Genomic DNA, 17,569 nt, shown 5'->3' with positions numbered 1-17,569 from the left:
AACATTCCTGCTTGAATTTGAAGGCCGATTTAAGTCTATCCTTTCAGAGTTGCAGACTTAAACGCAGGCTTCCTGTGGCTCGTTGGTCTAGGCGTATGATTCTCGCTTTGGGTGCGAGAGGTCCCGGGTTCAAATCCCGGACGAGCCCCCTTAAAATCACAAGCTCTTAGCTTCATGGAATTCTTTGGTAAGACACATTCCTTCTGGGGCATTGTAAATGTGTTGTGTGCCAAACCTTTCAATGTTATGTGTGACACCAATTTGTCTTTCTAAAATAACGTTTTTGATTTTGTGAAGGAGTCACTCTCATGACCCATTGAGTGATGCCATTGACTGCACAGTCCCTCCCACGCAATCTGTATATGTCACATTTTGAGATTGCCTTGGAAACCTTACTGGGCAGGTACTAAAATATACCTGTTACCAGGTACTATCACCTAATGGAAACTTTAAAGATCGGGCTGAGTCAAGTTAAGCCAAGCTAGGTAGGTGCAAGTGGAAAAGGGCTATTAGAGATCACAAAGTCTGATCGAAATTGAGGCCATTCAATTTCGGTGTAAAGACGTTAAACTACATATGTGAAGGTCTCATAATGGTTTCACCTGAAACCTCTGCTGATAATCACCCACGCCTTTTTTCCACCCCTTGGCTCATGTGATGTGTTTCATAGTTGGTCAACGACCCTGGTAAAGACAACCCCCTCTGGGGTTTAAAAACCTGGGACTCTCCAACGTTTAGTTTTAGATCTAACGAAGGTTCTCAGAGGAGAGGTGAAAGGTCTTCAAGGCACTTAGAGAATTCCAGCTGCTTTCTTTCAAAGCTCATCAGACTACCATGACGTGGATGACTGGGAACCCTTTTTTCTCATTCACTGTGTGCAGTCCCTCGGGAGTCATCGCTGTTGGAGCTTGTCAGTAGCAAAGGCCTGAAGGTACAAAAATGAATACTGAAGAGAGCTTAACACCATTCCTGCTTGAATTTGAAGGCCGATATAAGTCTATCCTTTCAGAGTTGAAGCGTTAAGCACATGCTACCTGTGGCTCGTTGGTCTAGGCGTATGATTCTCGCTTAGGGTGCGAGAGGTCCCGGGTTCAACGAGCCCCCTTAAAATCACAACTTCTTAGCTTCATGGAATTCTTCGGTAAGACACATTCCTTCTGGGTCATTTTAAATGTGTTGGGTGCCAAACGACTCAATGTGATCTGTGACACCAATTTGTCTTTCTAAAATAACGTTTTTGATTTTGTGAAGGAGTCACTCTCATGACTCATTGAGTGATGCCATTGACTGCACAGTCCCTCCCACGCAATCTGTATATGTCACATTTTGAGATTGCCTTGGAAACCTTACTGGGCAGGTACTAAAATATACCTGTTACCAGGTACTATCACCTAATGGAAACTTTAAAGATCGGGCTGAGTCAAGTTAAGCCAAGCTAGGTAGGTGCAAGTGGAAAAGGGCTATTAGAGATCACAAAGTCTGATCGAAATTGAGGCCATTCAATTTCGGTGTAAAGACGTTAAACTACATATGTGAAGGTCTCATAATGGTTTCACCTGAAACCTCTGCTGATAATCACCCACGCCTTTTTTCCACCCCTTGGCTCATGTGATGTGTTTCATAGTTGTTCAACGACCCTGATAAAGACAACCCGCTCTGGGTTTTAAATACCTGGGACTCTCCAACGTTTAGTTTTAGATCTAACGAAGGTTCTCAGAGGAGAGGTGAAAGGTCTTCAAGGCACTTAGAGAATTCCAGCTGCTTTCTTTCAAAGCTCATCAGACTACCATGACGTGGATGACTGGGAACCCTTTTTTCTCATTCACTGTGTGCAGTCCCTCTGGAGTCATCCCTGTTGGAGCTTGTCAGTAGCAAAGGCCTGAAGGTACAAAAATGAATACTGAAGAGAGCTTAAAAACATTCCTGCTTGAATTTGAAGGCCGATTTAAGTCTATCCTTTCAGAGTTGCAGACTTAAACGCAGGCTTCCTGTGGCTCGTTGGTCTAGGCGTATGATTCTCGCTTTGGGTGCGAGAGGTCCTGGGTTCAAATCCCGGACGAGCCCCCTTAAAATCACAAGCTCTTAGCTTCATGGAATTCTTTGGTAAGACACATTCCTTCTGGGGCATTGTAAATGTGTTGTGTGCCAAACCTTTCAATGTTATGTGTGACACCAATTTGTCTTTCTAAAATAACGTTTTTGATTTTGTGAAGGAGTCACTCTCATGACCCATTGAGTGATGCCATTGACTGCACAGTCCCTCCCACGCAATCTGTATATGTCACATTTTGAGATTGCCTTGGAAACCTTACTGGGCAGGTACTAAAATATACCTGTTACCAGGTACTATCACCTAATGGAAACTTTAAAGATCGGGCTGAGTCAAGTTAAGCCAAGCTAGGTAGGTGCAAGTGGAAAAGGGCTATTAGAGATCACAAAGTCTGATCGAAATTGAGGCCATTCAATTTCGGTGTAAAGACGTTAAACTACATATGTGAAGGTCTCATAATGGTTTCACCTGAAACCTCTGCTGATAATCACCCACGCCTTTTTTCCACCCCTTGGCTCATGTGATGTGTTTCATAGTTGTTCAACGACCCTGATAAAGACAACCCACTCTGGGTTTTAAATACCTGGGACTCTCCAACGTTTAGTTTTAGATCTAACGAAGGTTCTCAGAGGAGAGGTGAAAGGTCTTCAAGGCACTTAGAGAATTCCAGCTGCTTTCTTTCAAAGCTCATCAGACTACCATGACGTGGATGACTGGGAACCCTTTTTTCTCATTCACTGTGTGCAGTCCCTCTGGAGTCATCCCTGTTGGAGCTTGTCAGTAGCAAAGGCCTGAAGGTACAAAAATGAATACTGAAGAGAGCTTAAAAACATTCCTGCTTGAATTTGAAGGCCGATTTAAGTCTATCCTTTCAGAGTTGCAGACTTAAACGCAGGCTTCCTGTAGCTCGTTGGTCTAGGCGTATGATTCTCGCTTTGGGTGCGAGAGGTCCCGGGTTCAAATCCCGGACGAGCCTCCTTAAAATCACAAGCTCTTAGCTTCATGGAATTCTTTGGTAAGACACATTCCTTCTGGGGCATTGTAAATGTGTTGTGTGCCAAACCTTTCAATGTGATGTGTGACACCAATTTGTCTTTCTAAAATAACGTTTTTGATTTTGTGAAGGAGTCACTCTCATGACCCATTGAGTGATGCCATTGACTGCACAGTCCCTCCCACGCAATCTGTATATGTCACATTTTGAGATTGCCTTGGAAACCTTACTGGGCAGGTACTAAAATATACCTGTTACCAGGTACTATCACCTAATGGAAACTTTAAAGATCGGGCTGAGTCAAGTTAAGCCAAGCTAGGTAGGTGCAAGTGGAAAAGGGCTATTAGAGATCACAAAGTCTGATCGAAATTGAGGCCATTCAATTTCGGTGTAAAGACGTTAAACTCCATATGTGAAGGTCTCATAATGGTTTCACCTGAAACCTCTGCTGATAATTACCCACGCCTTTTTTCCACCCTTGTCTCATGTGATGTGTTTCATAGTTGGTCAACGACCCTGGTAAAGACAACCCGCTCTGGGTTTTAAATACCTGGGACTCTCCAACGTTTAGTTTTAGATCTAACGAAGGTTCTCAGAGGAGAGGTGAAAGGTCTTCAAGGCACTTAGAGAATTCCAGCTGCTTTCTTTCAAAGCTCATCAGACTACCATGACGTGGATGACTGGGAACCCTTTTTTCTCATTCACTGTGTGCAGTCCCTCTGGAGTCATCCCTGTTGGAGCTTGTCAGTAGCAAAGGCCTGAAGGTACAAAAATGAATACTGAAGAGAGCTTAACACCATTCCTGCTTGAATTTGAAGGCCGATATAAGTCTATCCTTTCAGAGTTGAAGCGTTAAGCACATGCTACCTGTGGCTCGTTGGTCTAGGCGTATGATTCTCGCTTAGGGTGCGAGAGGTCCCGGGTTCAAATCCCGGACGAGCCCCCTTAAAATCACAAGCTCTTAACTTCATGGAATTCTTTGGTAAGACACATTCCTTCTGGGGCATTGTAAATGTGTTGTGTGCCAAACCTTTCAATGTGATGTGTGACACCAATTTGTCTTTCTAAAATAACGTTTTTGATTTTGTGAAGGAGTCACTCTCATGACTCATTGAGTGATGCCATTGACTGCACAGTCCCTGCAACGCAATCTGTATATGTCACATTTTGAGATTGCCTTGGAAACCTTACTGGGCAGGTACTAAAATATACCTGTTACCAGGTACTATCACCTAATGGAAACTTTAAAGATCGGGCTGAGTCAAGTTAAGCCAAGCTAGGTAGGTGCAAGTGGAAAAGGGCTATTAGAGATCACAAAGTCTGATCGAAATTGAGGCCATTCAATTTCGGTGTAAAGACGTTAAACTACATATGTGAAGGTCTCATAATGGTTTCACCTGAAACCTCTGCTGATAATCACCCACGCCTTTTTTCCACCCCTTGGCTCATGTGATGTGTTTCATAGTTGGTCAACGACCCTGGTAAAGACAACCCCCTCTGGGGTTTAAATACCTGGGACTCTCCAACGTTTAGTTTTAGATCTAACGAAGGTTCTCAGAGGAGAGGTGAAAGGTCTTCAAGGCACTTAGAGAATTCCAGCTGCTTTCTTTCAAAGCTCATCAGACTACCATGACGTGGATGACTGGGAACCCTTTTTTCTCATTCACTGTGTGCAGTCCCTCTGGAGTCATCCCTGTTGGAGCTTGTCAGTAGCAAAGGCCTGAAGGTACAAAAATGAATACTGAAGAGAGCTTAAAAACATTCCTGCTTGAATTTGAAGGCCGATTTAAGTCTATCCTTTCAGAGTTGCAGACTTAAACGCAGGCTTCCTGTGGCTCGTTGGTCTAGGCGTATGATTCTCGCTTCGGGTGCGAGAGGTCCCGGGTTCAACGAGCCCCCTTAAAATCACAACTTCTTAACTTCATGGAATTCTTCGGTAAGACACATTCCTTCTGGGTCATTTTAAATGTGTTGGGTGCCAAACGACTCAATGTGATCTTTGACACCAATTTGTCTTTCTAAAATAACGTTTTTGATTTTGTGAAGGAGTCACTCTCATGACTCATTGAGTGATGCCATTGACTGCACAGTCCCTCCCACGCAATCTGTATATGTCACATTTTGAGATTGCCTTGGAAACCTTACTGGGCAGGTACTAAAATATACCTGTTACCAGGTACTATCACCTAATGGAAACTTTAAAGATCGGGCTGAGTCAAGTTAAGCCAAGCTAGGTAGGTGCAAGTGGAAAAGGGCTATTAGAGATCACAAAGTCTGATCGAAATTGAGGCCATTCAATTTCGGTGTAAAGACGTTAAACTACATATGTGAAGGTCTCATAATGGTTTGACCTCTGCTGATAATTACCCACACCTTTTTTCCACCCCTTGGCTCATGTGATGTGTTTCATAGTTGGTTAACGACCCTGGTAAAGACAACCCGCTCTGGGTTTTAAATACCTGGGACTCTCCAACGTTTAGTTTTAGATCTAACGAAGGTTCTCAGAGGAGAGGTGAAAGGTCTTCAAGGCACTTAGAGAATTCCAGCTGCTTTCTTTCAAAGCTTATCAGACTACCATGACGTGGATGACTGGGAACCCTTTTTTCTCATTCACTGTGTGCAGTCCCTCTGGAGTCATCCCTGTTGGAGCTTGTCAGTAGCAAAGGCCTGAAGGTACAAAAATGAATACTGAAGAGAGCTTAACACCATTCCTGCTTGAATTTGAAGGCCGATATAAGTCTATCCTTTCAGAGTTGAAGCGTTAAGCACATGCTACCTGTGGCTCGTTGGTCTAGGCGTATGATTCTCGCTTCGGGTGCGAGAGGTCCCGGGTTCAAATCCCGGACGAGCCCCCTTAAAATCACAACTTCTTAGCTTCATGGAATTCTTTGGTAAGACACATTCCTTCTGGGGCATTGTAAATGTGTTGTGTGCCAAACCTTTCAATGTGATGTGTGACACCAATTTGTCTTTCTAAAATAACGTTTTTGATTTTGTGAAGGAGTCACTCTCATGACCCATTGAGTGATGCCATTGACTGCACAGTCCCTGCCACGCAATCTGTATATGTCACATTTTGAGATTGCCTTGGAAACCTTACTGGGCAGGTACTAAAATATACCTGTTACCAGGTACTATCACCTAATGGAAACTTTAAAGATCGGGCTGAGTCAAGTTAAGCCAAGCTAGGTAGGTGCAAGTGGAAAAGGGCTATTAGAGATCACAAAGTCTGATCGAAATTGAGGCCATTCAATTTCGGTGTAAAGACGTTAAACTCCATATGTGAAGGTCTCATAATGGTTTCACCTGAAACCTCTGCTGATAATTACCCACGCCTTTTTTCCACCCTTGTCTCATGTGATGTGTTTCATAGTTGGTCAACGACCCTGGTAAAGACAACCCACTCTGGGTTTTAAATACCTGGGACTCTCCAACGTTTAGTTTTAGATCTAACGAAGGTTCTCAGAGGAGAGGTGAAAGGTCTTCAAGGCACTTAGAGAATTCCAGCTGCTTTCTTTCAAAGCTCATCAGACTACCATGACGTGGATGACTGGGAACCCTTTTTTCTCATTCACTGTGTGCAGTCCCTCTGGAGTCATCCCTGTTGGAGCTTGTCAGTAGCAAAGGCCTGAAGGTACAAAAATGAATACTGAAGAGAGCTTAAAAACATTCCTGCTTGAATTTGAAGGCCGATTTAAGTCTATCCTTTCAGAGTTGCAGACTTAAACGCAGGCTTCCTGTGGCTCGTTGGTCTAGGCGTATGATTCTCGCTTTGGGTGCGAGAGGTCCCGGGTTCAAATCCCGGACGAGCCCCCTTAAAATCACAAGCTCTTAGCTTCATGGAATTCTTTGGTAAGACACATTCCTTCTGGGGCATTGTAAATGTGTTGTGTGCCAAACCTTTCAATGTTATGTGTGACACCAATTTGTCTTTCTAAAATAACGTTTTTGATTTTGTGAAGGAGTCACTCTCATGACCCATTGAGTGATGCCATTGACTGCACAGTCCCTCCCACGCAATCTGTATATGTCACATTTTGAGATTGCCTTGGAAACCTTACTGGGCAGGTACTAAAATATACCTGTTACCAGGTACTATCACCTAATGGAAACTTTAAAGATCGGGCTGAGTCAAGTTAAGCCAAGCTAGGTAGGTGCAAGTGGAAAAGGGCTATTAGAGATCACAAAGTCTGATCGAAATTGAGGCCATTCAATTTCGGTGTAAAGACGTTAAACTACATATGTGAAGGTCTCATAATGGTTTCACCTGAAACCTCTGCTGATAATCACCCACGCCTTTTTTCCACCCCTTGGCTCATGTGATGTGTTTCATAGTTGTTCAACGACCCTGGTAAAGACAACCCGCTCTGGGTTTTAAATACCTGGGACTCTCCAACGTTTAGTTTTAGATCTAACGAAGGTTCTCAGAGGAGAGGTGAAAGGTCTTCAAGGCACTTAGAGAATTCCAGCTGCTTTCTTTCAAAGCTCATCAGACTACCATGACGTGGATGACTGGGAACCCTTTTTTCTCATTCACTGTGTGCAGTCCCTCTGGAGTCATCCCTGTTGGAGCTTGTCAGTAGCAAAGGCCTGAAGGTACAAAAATGAATACTGAAGAGAGCTTAACACCATTCCTGCTTGAATTTGAAGGCCGATATAAGTCTATCCTTTCAGAGTTGAAGCGTTAAGCACATGCTACCTGTGGCTCGTTGGTCTAGGCGTATGATTCTCGCTTCGGGTGCGAGAGGTCCCGGGTTCAACGAGCCCCCTTAAAATCACAACTTCTTAGCTTCATGGAATTCTTCGGTAAGACACATTCCTTCTGGGTCATTTTAAATGTGTTGGGTGCCAAACGACTCAATGTGATCTTTGACACCAATTTGTCTTTCTAAAATAACTTTTTTGATTTTGTGAAGGAGTCACTCTCATGACTCATTGAGTGATGCCATTGACTGCACAGTCCCTCCCACGCAATCTGTATATGTCACATTTTGAGATTGCCTTGGAAACCTTACTGGGCAGGTACTAAAATATACCTGTTACCAGGTACTATCACCTAATGGAAACTTTAAAGATCGGGCTGAGTCAAGTTAAGCCAAGCTAGGTAGGTGCAAGTGGAAAAGGGCTATTAGAGATCACAAAGTCTGATCGAAATTGAGGCCATTCAATTTCGGTGTAAAGACGTTAAACTACATATGTGAAGGTCTCATAATGGTTTGACCTCTGCTGATAATTACCCACACCTTTTTTCCACCCCTTGGCTCATGTGATGTGTTTCATAGTTGGTCAACGACCCTGGTAAAGACAACCCCCTCTGGGGTTTAAATACCTGGGACTCTCCAACGTTTAGTTTTAGATCTAACGAAGGTTCTCAGAGGAGAGGTGAAAGGTCTTCAAGGCACTTAGAGAATTCCAGCTGCTTTCTTTCAAAGCTCATCAGACTACCATGACGTGGATGACTGGGAACCCTTTTTTCTCATTCACTGTGTGCAGTCCCTCTGGAGTCATCCCTGTTGGAGCTTGTCAGTAGCAAAGGCCTGAAGGTACAAAAATGAATACTGAAGAGAGCTTAAAAACATTCCTGCTTGAATTTGAAGGCCGATTTAAGTCTATCCTTTCAGAGTTGCAGACTTAAACACAGGCTTCCTGTGGCTCCTTGGTCTAGGCGTATGATTCTCGCTTTGGGTGCGAAAGGTCCCGGGTTCAAATCCCGGACGAGCCCCCTTAAAATCACAAGCTCTTAGCTTCATGCAATTCTTTGGTAAGACACATTCCTTCTGGGGCATTGTAAATGTGTTGTGTGCCAAACCTTTCAATGTGATGTGTGACACCAATTTGTCTTTCTAAAATAACGTTTTTGATTTTGTGAAGGAGTCACTCTCATGACCCATTGAGTGATGCCATTGACTGCACAGTCCCTGCCACGCAATCTGTATATGTCACATTTTGAGATTGCCTTGGAAACCTTACTGGGCAGGTACTAAAATATACCTGTTACCAGGTACTATCACCTAATGGAAACTTTAAAGATCGGGCTGAGTCAAGTTAAGCCAAGCTAGGTAGGTGCAAGTGGAAAAGGGCTATTAGAGATCACAAAGTCTGATCGAAATTGAGGCCATTCAATTTCGGTGTAAAGACGTTAAACTCCATATGTGAAGGTCTCATAATGGTTTCACCTGAAACCTCTGCTGATAATTACCCACGCCTTTTTTCCACCCTTGTCTCATGTGATGTGTTTCATAGTTGGTCAACGACCCTGGTAAAGACAACCCACTCTGGGTTTTAAATACCTGGGACTCTCCAACGTTTAGTTTTAGATCTAACGAAGGTTCTCAGAGGAGAGGTGAAAGGTCTTCAAGGCACTTAGAGAATTCCAGCTGCTTTCTTTCAAAGCTCATCAGACTACCATGACGTGGATGACTGGGAACCCTTTTTTCTCATTCACTGTGTGCAGTCCCTCTGGAGTCATCCCTGTTGGAGCTTGTCAGTAGCAAAGGCCTGAAGGTACAAAAATGAATACTGAAGAGAGCTTAAAAACATTCCTGCTTGAATTTGAAGGCCGATTTAAGTCTATCCTTTCAGAGTTGCAGACTTAAACGCAGGCTTCCTGTGGCTCGTTGGTCTAGGCGTATGATTCTCGCTTTGGGTGCGAGAGGTCCCGGGTTCAAATCCCGGACGAGCCCCCTTAAAATCACAAGCTCTTAGCTTCATGGAATTCTTTGGTAAGACACATTCCTTCTGGGGCATTGTAAATGTGTTGTGTGCCAAACCTTTCAATGTTATGTGTGACACCAATTTGTCTTTCTAAAATAACGTTTTTGATTTTGTGAAGGAGTCACTCTCATGACCCATTGAGTGATGCCATTGACTGCACAGTCCCTCCCACGCAATCTGTATATGTCACATTTTGAGATTGCCTTGGAAACCTTACTGGGCAGGTACTAAAATATACCTGTTACCAGGTACTATCACCTAATGGAAACTTTAAAGATCGGGCTGAGTCAAGTTAAGCCAAGCTAGGTAGGTGCAAGTGGAAAAGGGCTATTAGAGATCACAAAGTCTGATCGAAATTGAGGCCATTCAATTTCGGTGTAAAGACGTTAAACTACATATGTGAAGGTCTCATAATGGTTTCACCTGAAACCTCTGCTGATAATCACCCACGCCTTTTTTCCACCCCTTGGCTCATGTGATGTGTTTCATAGTTGTTCAACGACCCTGGTAAAGACAACCCGCTCTGGGTTTTAAATACCTGGGACTCTCCAACGTTTAGTTTTAGATCTAACGAAGGTTCTCAGAGGAGAGGTGAAAGGTCTTCAAGGCACTTAGAGAATTCCAGCTGCTTTCTTTCAAAGCTCATCAGACTACCATGACGTGGATGACTGGGAACCCTTTTTTCTCATTCACTGTGTGCAGTCCCTCTGGAGTCATCCCTGTTGGAGCTTGTCAGTAGCAAAGGCCTGAAGGTACAAAAATGAATACTGAAGAGAGCTTAACACCATTCCTGCTTGAATTTGAAGGCCGATATAAGTCTATCCTTTCAGAGTTGAAGCGTTAAGCACATGCTACCTGTGGCTCGTTGGTCTAGGCGTATGATTCTCGCTTCGGGTGCGAGAGGTCCCGGGTTCAACGAGCCCCCTTAACATCACAACTTCTTAACTTCATGGAATTCTTTGGTAAGACACATTCCTTCTGGGTTATTTTAAATGTGTTGGGTGCCAAACGACTCAATGTGATCTGTGACACCAATTTGTCTTTCTAAAATAACGTTTTTGATTTTGTGAAGGAGTCACTCTCATGACCCATTGAGTGATGCCATTGACTGCACAGTCCCTCCCACGCAATCTGTATATGTCACATTTTGAGATTGCCTTGGAAACCTTACTGGGCAGGTACTAAAAAAATACCTGTAACCAGGTACTATCACCTAATGGAAACTTTAAAGATCGAGCTGAGTCAAGTTAAGCCAAGCTAGGTAGGTGCAAGTGGAAAAGGGCTATTAGAGATCACAAAGTCTGATCGAAATTGAGGCCATTCAATTTCGGTGTAAAGACGTTAAACTCCATATGTGAAGGTCTCATAATGGTTTCACCTGAAACCTCTGCTGATAATCACCCACGCCTTTTTTCCACCCCTTGGCTCATGTGATGTGTTTCATAGTTGGTCAACGACCCTGGTAAAGACAACCACCTCTGGGGTTTAAATACCTGGGACTCTCCAACGTTTAGTTTTAGATCTAACGAAGGTTCTCAGAGGAGAGGTGAAAGGTCTTCAAGGCACTTAGAGAATTCCAGCTGCTTTCTTTCAAAGCTCATCAGACTACCATGACGTGGATGACTGGGAACCCTTTTTTCTCATTCACTGTGTGCAGTCCCTCTGGAGTCATCCCTGTTGGAGCTTGTCAGTAGCAAAGGCCTGAAGGTACAAAAATGAATACTGAAGAGAGCTTAAAAACATTCCTGCTTGAATTTGAAGGCCGATTTAAGTCTATCCTTTCAGAGTTGCAGACTTAAACGCAGGCTTCCTGTGGCTCGTTGGTCTAGGCGTATGATTCTCGCTTTGGGTGCGAAAGGTCCCGGGTTCAAATCCCGGACGAGCCCCCTTAAAATCACAAGCTCTTAGCTTCATGGAATTCTTTGGTAAGACACATTCCTTCTGGGGCATTGTAAATGTGTTGTGTGCCAAACCTTTCAATGTTATGTGTGACACCAATTTGTCTTTCTAAAATAACGTTTTTGATTTTGTGAAGGAGTCACTCTCATGACCCATTGAGTGATGCCATTGACTGCACAGTCCCTCCCACGCAATCTGTATATGTCACATTTTGAGATTGCCTTGGAAACCTTACTGGGCAGGTACTAAAATATACCTGTTACCAGGTACTATCACCTAATGGAAACTTTAAAGATCGGGCTGAGTCAAGTTAAGCCAAGCTAGGTAGGTGCAAGTGGAAAAGGGCTATTAGAGATCACAAAGTCTGATCGAAATTGAGGCCATTCAATTTCGGTGTAAAGACGTTAAACTCCATATGTGAAGGTCTCATAATGGTTTCACCTGAAACCTCTGCTGATAATTACCCACGCCTTTTTTCCACCCTTGTCTCATGTGATGTGTTTCATAGTTGGTCAACGACCCTGGTAAAGACAACCCGCTCTGGGTTTTAAATACCTGGGACTCTCCAACGTTTAGTTTTAGATCTAACGAAGGTTCTCAGAGGAGAGGTGAAAGGTCTTCAAGGCACTTAGAGAATTCCAGCTGCTTTCTTTCAAAGCTCATCAGACTACCATGACGTGGATGACTGGGAACCCTTTTTTCTCATTCACTGTGTGCAGTCCCTCTGGAGTCATCCCTGTTGGAGCTTGTCAGTAGCAAAGGCCTGAAGGTACAAAAATGAATACTGAAGAGAGCTTAACACCATTCCTGCTTGAATTTGAAGGCCGATATAAGTCTATCCTTTCAGAGTTGAAGCGTTAAGCACATGCTACCTGTGGCTCGTTGGTCTAGGCGTATGATTCTCGCTTTGGGTGCGAGAGGTCCCGGGTTCAAATCCCGGACGAGCCCCCTTAAAATCACAAGCTCTTAGCTTCATGGAATTCTTTGGTAAGACACATTCCTTCTGGGGCATTGTAAATGTGATGTGTGACACCAATTTGTCTTTCTAAAATAACGTTTTTGATTTTGTGAAGGAGTCACTCTCATGACCCATTGAGTGATGCCATTGACTGCACAGTCCCTGCCACGCAATCTGTATATGTCACATTTTGAGATTGCCTTGGAAACCTTACTGGGCAGGTACTAAAATATACCTGTTACCAGGTACTATCACCTAATGGAAACTTTAAAGATCGGGCTGAGTCAAGTTAAGCCAAGCTAGGTAGGTGCAAGTGGAAAAGGGCTATTAGAGATCACAAAGTCTGATCGAAATTGAGGCCATTCAATTTCGGTGTAAAGACGTTAAACTACATATGTGAAGGTCTCATAATGGTTTCACCTGAAACCTCTGCTGATAATCACCCACGCCTTTTTTCCACCCCTTGGCTCATGTGATGTGTTTCATAGTTGGTCAACGACCCTGGTAAAGACAACCCCCTCTGGGGTTTAAAAACCTGGGACTCTCCAACGTTTAGTTTTAGATCTAACGAAGGTTCTCAGAGGAGAGGTGAAAGGTCTTCAAGGCACTTAGAGAATTCCAGCTGCTTTCTTTCAAAGCTCATCAGACTACCATGACGTGGATGACTGGGAACCCTTTTTTCTCATTCACTGTGTGCAGTCCCTCGGGAGTCATCGCTGTTGGAGCTTGTCAGTAGCAAAGGCCTGAAGGTACAAAAATGAATACTGAAGAGAGCTTAAAAACATTCCTGCTTGAATTTGAAGGCCGATTTAAGTCTATCCTTTCAGAGTTGCAGACTTAAACGCAGGCTTCCTGTGGCTCGTTGGTCTAGGCGTATGATTCTCGCTTTGGGTGCGAGAGGTCCCGGGTTCAAATCCCGGACGAGCCCCCTTAAAATCACAAGCTCTTAGCTTCATGGAATTCTTTGGTAAGACACATTCCTTCTGGGGCATTGTAAATGTGTTGTGTGCCAAACCTTTCAATGTTATGTGTGACACCAATTTGTCTTTCTAAAATAACGTTTTTGATTTTGTGAAGGAGTCACTCTCATGACCCATTGAGTGATGCCATTGACTGCACAGTCCCTCCCACGCAATCTGTATATGTCACATTTTGAGATTGCCTTGGAAACCTTACTGGGCAGGTACTAAAATATACCTGTTACCAGGTACTATCACCTAATGGAAACTTTAAAGATCGGGCTGAGTCAAGTTAAGCCAAGCTAGGTAGGTGCAAGTGGAAAAGGGCTATTAGAGATCACAAAGTCTGATCGAAATTGAGGCCATTCAATTTCGGTGTAAAGACGTTAAACTACATATGTGAAGGTCTCATAATGGTTTCACCTGAAACCTCTGCTGATAATCACCCACGCCTTTTTTCCACCCCTTGTCTCATGTGATGTGTTTCATAGTTGGTCAACGACCCTGATAAAGACAACCCGCTCTGGGTTTTAAATACCTGGGACTCTCCAACGTTTAGTTTTAGATCTAACGAAGGTTCTCAGAGGAGAGGTGAAAGGTCTTCAAGGCACTTAGAGAATTCCAGCTGCTTTCTTTCAAAGCTCATCAGACTACCATGACGTGGATGACTGGGAACCCTTTTTTCTCATTCACTGTGTGCAGTCCCTCTGGAGTCATCCCTGTTGGAGCTTGTCAGTAGCAAAGGCCTGAAGGTACAAAAATGAATACTGAAGAGAGCTTAACACCATTCCTGCTTGAATTTGAAGGCCGATATAAGTCTATCCTTTCAGAGTTGAAGCGTTAAGCACATGCTACCTGTGGCTCGTTGGTCTAGGCGTATGATTCTCGCTTCGGGTGCGAGAGGTCCCGGGTTCAAATCCCGGACGAGCCCCCTTAAAATCACAACTTCTTAGCTTCATGGAATTCTTTGGTAAGACACATTCCTTCTGGGTTATTTTAAATGTGTTGGGTGCCAAACGACTCAATGTGATCTGTGACACCAATTTGTCTTTCTAAAATAACGTTTTTGATTTTGTGAAGGAGTCACTCTCATGACCCATTGAGTGATGCCATTGACTGCACAGTCCCTGCCACGCAATCTGTATATGTCACATTTTGAGATTGCCTTGGAAACCTTACTGGGCAGGTACTAAAAAAATACCTGTAACCAGGTACTATCACCTAATGGAAACTTTAAAGATCGAGCTGAGTCAAGTTAAGCCAAGCTAGGTAGGTGCAAGTGGAAAAGGGCTATTAGAGATCACAAAGTCTGATCGAAATTGAGGCCATTCAATTTCGGTGTAAAGACGTTAAACTACATATGTGAAGGTCTCATAATGGTTTGACCTCTGCTGATAATTACCCACACCTTTTTTCCACCCCTTGGCTCATGTGATGTGTTTCATAGTTGGTTAACGACCCTGGTAAAGACAACCCGCTCTGGGTTTTAAATACCTGGGACTCTCCAACGTTTAGTTTTAGATCTAACGAAGGTTCTCAGAGGAGAGGTGAAAGGTCTTCAAGGCACTTAGAGAATTCCAGCTGCTTTCTTTCAAAGCTCATCAGACTACCATGACGTGGATGACTGGGAACCCTTTTTTCTCATTCACTGTGTGCAGTCCCTCTGGAGTCATCCCTGTTGGAGCTTGTCAGTAGCAAAGGCCTGAAGGTACAAAAATGAATACTGAAGAGAGCTTAAAAACATTCCTGCTTGAATTTGAAGGCCGATTTAAGTCTATCCTTTCAGAGTTGCAGACTTAAACGCAGGCTTCCTGTGGCTCGTTGGTCTAGGCGTATGATTCTCGCTTTGGGTGCGAGAGGTCCCGGGTTCAAATCCCGGACGAGCCCCCTTAAAATCACAAGCTCTTAGCTTCATGGAATTCTTTGGTAAGACACATTCCTTCTGGGGCATTGTAAATGTGTTGTGTGCCAAACCTTTCAATGTGATGTGTGACACCAATTTGTCTTTCTAAAATAACGTTTTTGATTTTGTGAAGGAGTCACTCTCATGACCCATTGAGTGATGCCATTGACTGCACAGTCCCTGCCACGCAATCTGTATATGTCACATTTTGAGATTGCCTTGGAAACCTTACTGGGCACGTACTAAAATATACCTGTTACCAGGTACTATCACCTAATGGAAACTTTAAAGATCGGGCTGAGTCAAGTTAAGCCAAGCTAGGTAGGTGCAAGTGGAAAAGGGCTATTAGAGATCACAAAGTCTGATCGAAATTGAGGCCATTCAATTTCGGTGTAAAGACGTTAAACTACATATGTGAAGGTCTCATAATGGTTTCACCTGAAACCTCTGCTGATAATCACCCACGCCTTTTTTCCACCCCTTGGCTCATGTGATGTGTTTCATAGTTGGTCAACGACCCTGGTAAAGACAACCCCCTCTGGGGTTTAAATACCTGGGACTCTCCAACGTTTAGTTTTAGATCTAACGAAGGTTCTCAGAGGAGAGGTGAAAGGTCTTCAAGGCACTTAGAGAATTCCAGCTGCTTTCTTTCAAAGCTCATCAGACTACCATGACGTGGATGACTGGGAACCCTTTTTTCTCATTCACTGTGTGCAGTCCCTCTGGAGTCATCCCTGTTGGAGCTTGTCAGTAGCAAAGGCCTGAAGGTACAAAAATGAATACTGAAGAGAGCTTAAAAACATTCCTGCTTGAATTTGAAGGCCGATTTAAGTCTATCCTTTCAGAGTTGCAGACTTAAACGCAGGCTTCCTGTGGCTCGTTGGTCTAGGCGTATGATTCTCGCTTTGGGTGCGAGAGGTCCCGGGTTCAAATCCCGGACGAGCCCCCTTAAAATCACAAGCTCTTAGCTTCATGGAATTCTTTGGTAAGACACATTCCTTCTGGGGCATTGTAAATGTGTTGTGTGCCAAACCTTTCAATGTTATGTGTGACACCAATTTGTCTTTCTAAAATAACGTTTTTGATTTTGTGAAGGAGTCACTCTCATGACCCATTGAGTGATGCCATTGACTGCACAGTCCCTCCCACGCAATCTGTATATGTCACATTTTGAGATTGCCTTGGAAACCTTACTGGGCAGGTACTAAAATATACCTGTTACCAGGTACTATCACCTAATGGAAACTTTAAAGATCGGGCTGAGTCAAGTTAAGCCAAGCTAGGTAGGTGCAAGTGGAAAAGGGCTATTAGAGATCACAAAGTCTGATCGAAATTGAGGCCATTCAATTTCGGTGTAAAGACGTTAAACTCCATATGTGAAGGTCTCATAATGGTTTCACCTGAAACCTCTGCTGATAATCACCCACGCCTTTTTTCCACCCCTTGGCTCATGTGATGTGTTTCATAGTTGGTCAACGACCCTGGTAAAGACAACCCCCTCTGGGGTTTAAATACCTGGGACTCTCCAACGTTTAGTTTTAGATCTAACGAAGGTTCTCAGAGGAGAGGTGAAAGGTCTTCAAGGCACTTAGAGAATTCCAGCTGCTTTCTTTCAAAGCTCATCAGACTACCATGACCTGGATGACTGGGAACCCTTTTTTCTCATTCACTGTGTGCAGTCCCTCTGGAGTCATCCCTGTTGGAGCTTGTCAGTAGCAAAGGCCTGAAGGTACAAAAATGAATACTGAAGAGAGCTTAAAAACATTCCTGCTTGAATTTGAAGGCCGATTTAAGTCTATCCTTTCAGAGTTGCAGACTTAAACGCAGGCTTCCTGTGGCTCGTTGGTCTAGGCGTATGATTCTCGCTTTGGGTGCGATAGGTCCCGGGTTCAAATCCCGGACGAGCCCCCTTAAAATCACAAGCTCTTAGCTTCATGGAATTCTTTGGTAAGACACATTCCTTCTGGGGCATTGTAAATGTGTTGTGTGCCAAACCTTTCAATGTTTTGTGTGACACCAATTTGTCTTTCTAAAATAACGTTTTTGATTTTGTGAAGGAGTCACTCTCATGACCCATTGAGTGATGCCATTG

General features: G+C 43.7%; 13 non-coding genes across 13 annotated transcripts; all 13 read left to right on the top strand.

Moving 5' to 3' along the window:
* The first annotated feature begins 76 nt into the window (after nt 1-76).
* Nucleotides 77-148, top strand: trnap-ugg (transfer RNA proline (anticodon UGG)). Its single transcript has one exon. It is a non-coding gene; the product is annotated as a tRNA-Pro (tRNA).
* Nucleotides 149-1,992: 1,844 nt separating this feature from the next.
* On the top strand, nt 1,993-2,064 carry trnap-ugg (transfer RNA proline (anticodon UGG)). Its single transcript has one exon. It is a non-coding gene; the product is annotated as a tRNA-Pro (tRNA).
* An 890-nt stretch (nt 2,065-2,954) lies between these two features.
* On the top strand, nt 2,955-3,026 carry trnap-ugg (transfer RNA proline (anticodon UGG)). Its single transcript has one exon. It is a non-coding gene; the product is annotated as a tRNA-Pro (tRNA).
* An 889-nt stretch (nt 3,027-3,915) lies between these two features.
* On the top strand, nt 3,916-3,987 carry trnap-agg (transfer RNA proline (anticodon AGG)). Its single transcript has one exon. It is a non-coding gene; the product is annotated as a tRNA-Pro (tRNA).
* Nucleotides 3,988-5,824: 1,837 nt separating this feature from the next.
* Nucleotides 5,825-5,896, top strand: trnap-cgg (transfer RNA proline (anticodon CGG)). The gene has a single exon. It is a non-coding gene; the product is annotated as a tRNA-Pro (tRNA).
* An 889-nt stretch (nt 5,897-6,785) lies between these two features.
* Nucleotides 6,786-6,857, top strand: trnap-ugg (transfer RNA proline (anticodon UGG)). Its single transcript has one exon. It is a non-coding gene; the product is annotated as a tRNA-Pro (tRNA).
* Nucleotides 6,858-9,655: 2,798 nt separating this feature from the next.
* trnap-ugg (transfer RNA proline (anticodon UGG)) lies at nt 9,656-9,727 on the top strand. The gene has a single exon. It is a non-coding gene; the product is annotated as a tRNA-Pro (tRNA).
* A 1,845-nt stretch (nt 9,728-11,572) lies between these two features.
* On the top strand, nt 11,573-11,644 carry trnap-ugg (transfer RNA proline (anticodon UGG)). Its single transcript has one exon. It is a non-coding gene; the product is annotated as a tRNA-Pro (tRNA).
* An 889-nt stretch (nt 11,645-12,533) lies between these two features.
* Nucleotides 12,534-12,605, top strand: trnap-ugg (transfer RNA proline (anticodon UGG)). Its single transcript has one exon. It is a non-coding gene; the product is annotated as a tRNA-Pro (tRNA).
* Nucleotides 12,606-13,471: 866 nt separating this feature from the next.
* trnap-ugg (transfer RNA proline (anticodon UGG)) lies at nt 13,472-13,543 on the top strand. The gene has a single exon. It is a non-coding gene; the product is annotated as a tRNA-Pro (tRNA).
* An 890-nt stretch (nt 13,544-14,433) lies between these two features.
* trnap-cgg (transfer RNA proline (anticodon CGG)) lies at nt 14,434-14,505 on the top strand. The gene has a single exon. It is a non-coding gene; the product is annotated as a tRNA-Pro (tRNA).
* An 884-nt stretch (nt 14,506-15,389) lies between these two features.
* Nucleotides 15,390-15,461, top strand: trnap-ugg (transfer RNA proline (anticodon UGG)). Its single transcript has one exon. It is a non-coding gene; the product is annotated as a tRNA-Pro (tRNA).
* An 890-nt stretch (nt 15,462-16,351) lies between these two features.
* On the top strand, nt 16,352-16,423 carry trnap-ugg (transfer RNA proline (anticodon UGG)). The gene has a single exon. It is a non-coding gene; the product is annotated as a tRNA-Pro (tRNA).
* The last annotated feature ends 1,146 nt before the right edge of the window (nt 16,424-17,569 follow it).

Source organism: Copadichromis virginalis, linkage group LG18 (assembly GCF_057382275.1).
Source record: "Copadichromis virginalis isolate Kocher_CV1m ecotype Utaka linkage group LG18, C_Virginalis_male_GT1.1, whole genome shotgun sequence".
NCBI lineage: Eukaryota > Metazoa > Chordata > Actinopteri > Cichliformes > Cichlidae > Copadichromis > Copadichromis virginalis.
Note: the sequence above shows the minus strand (reverse complement) of the source record. Positions and strands in the feature narration are given on the sequence as shown.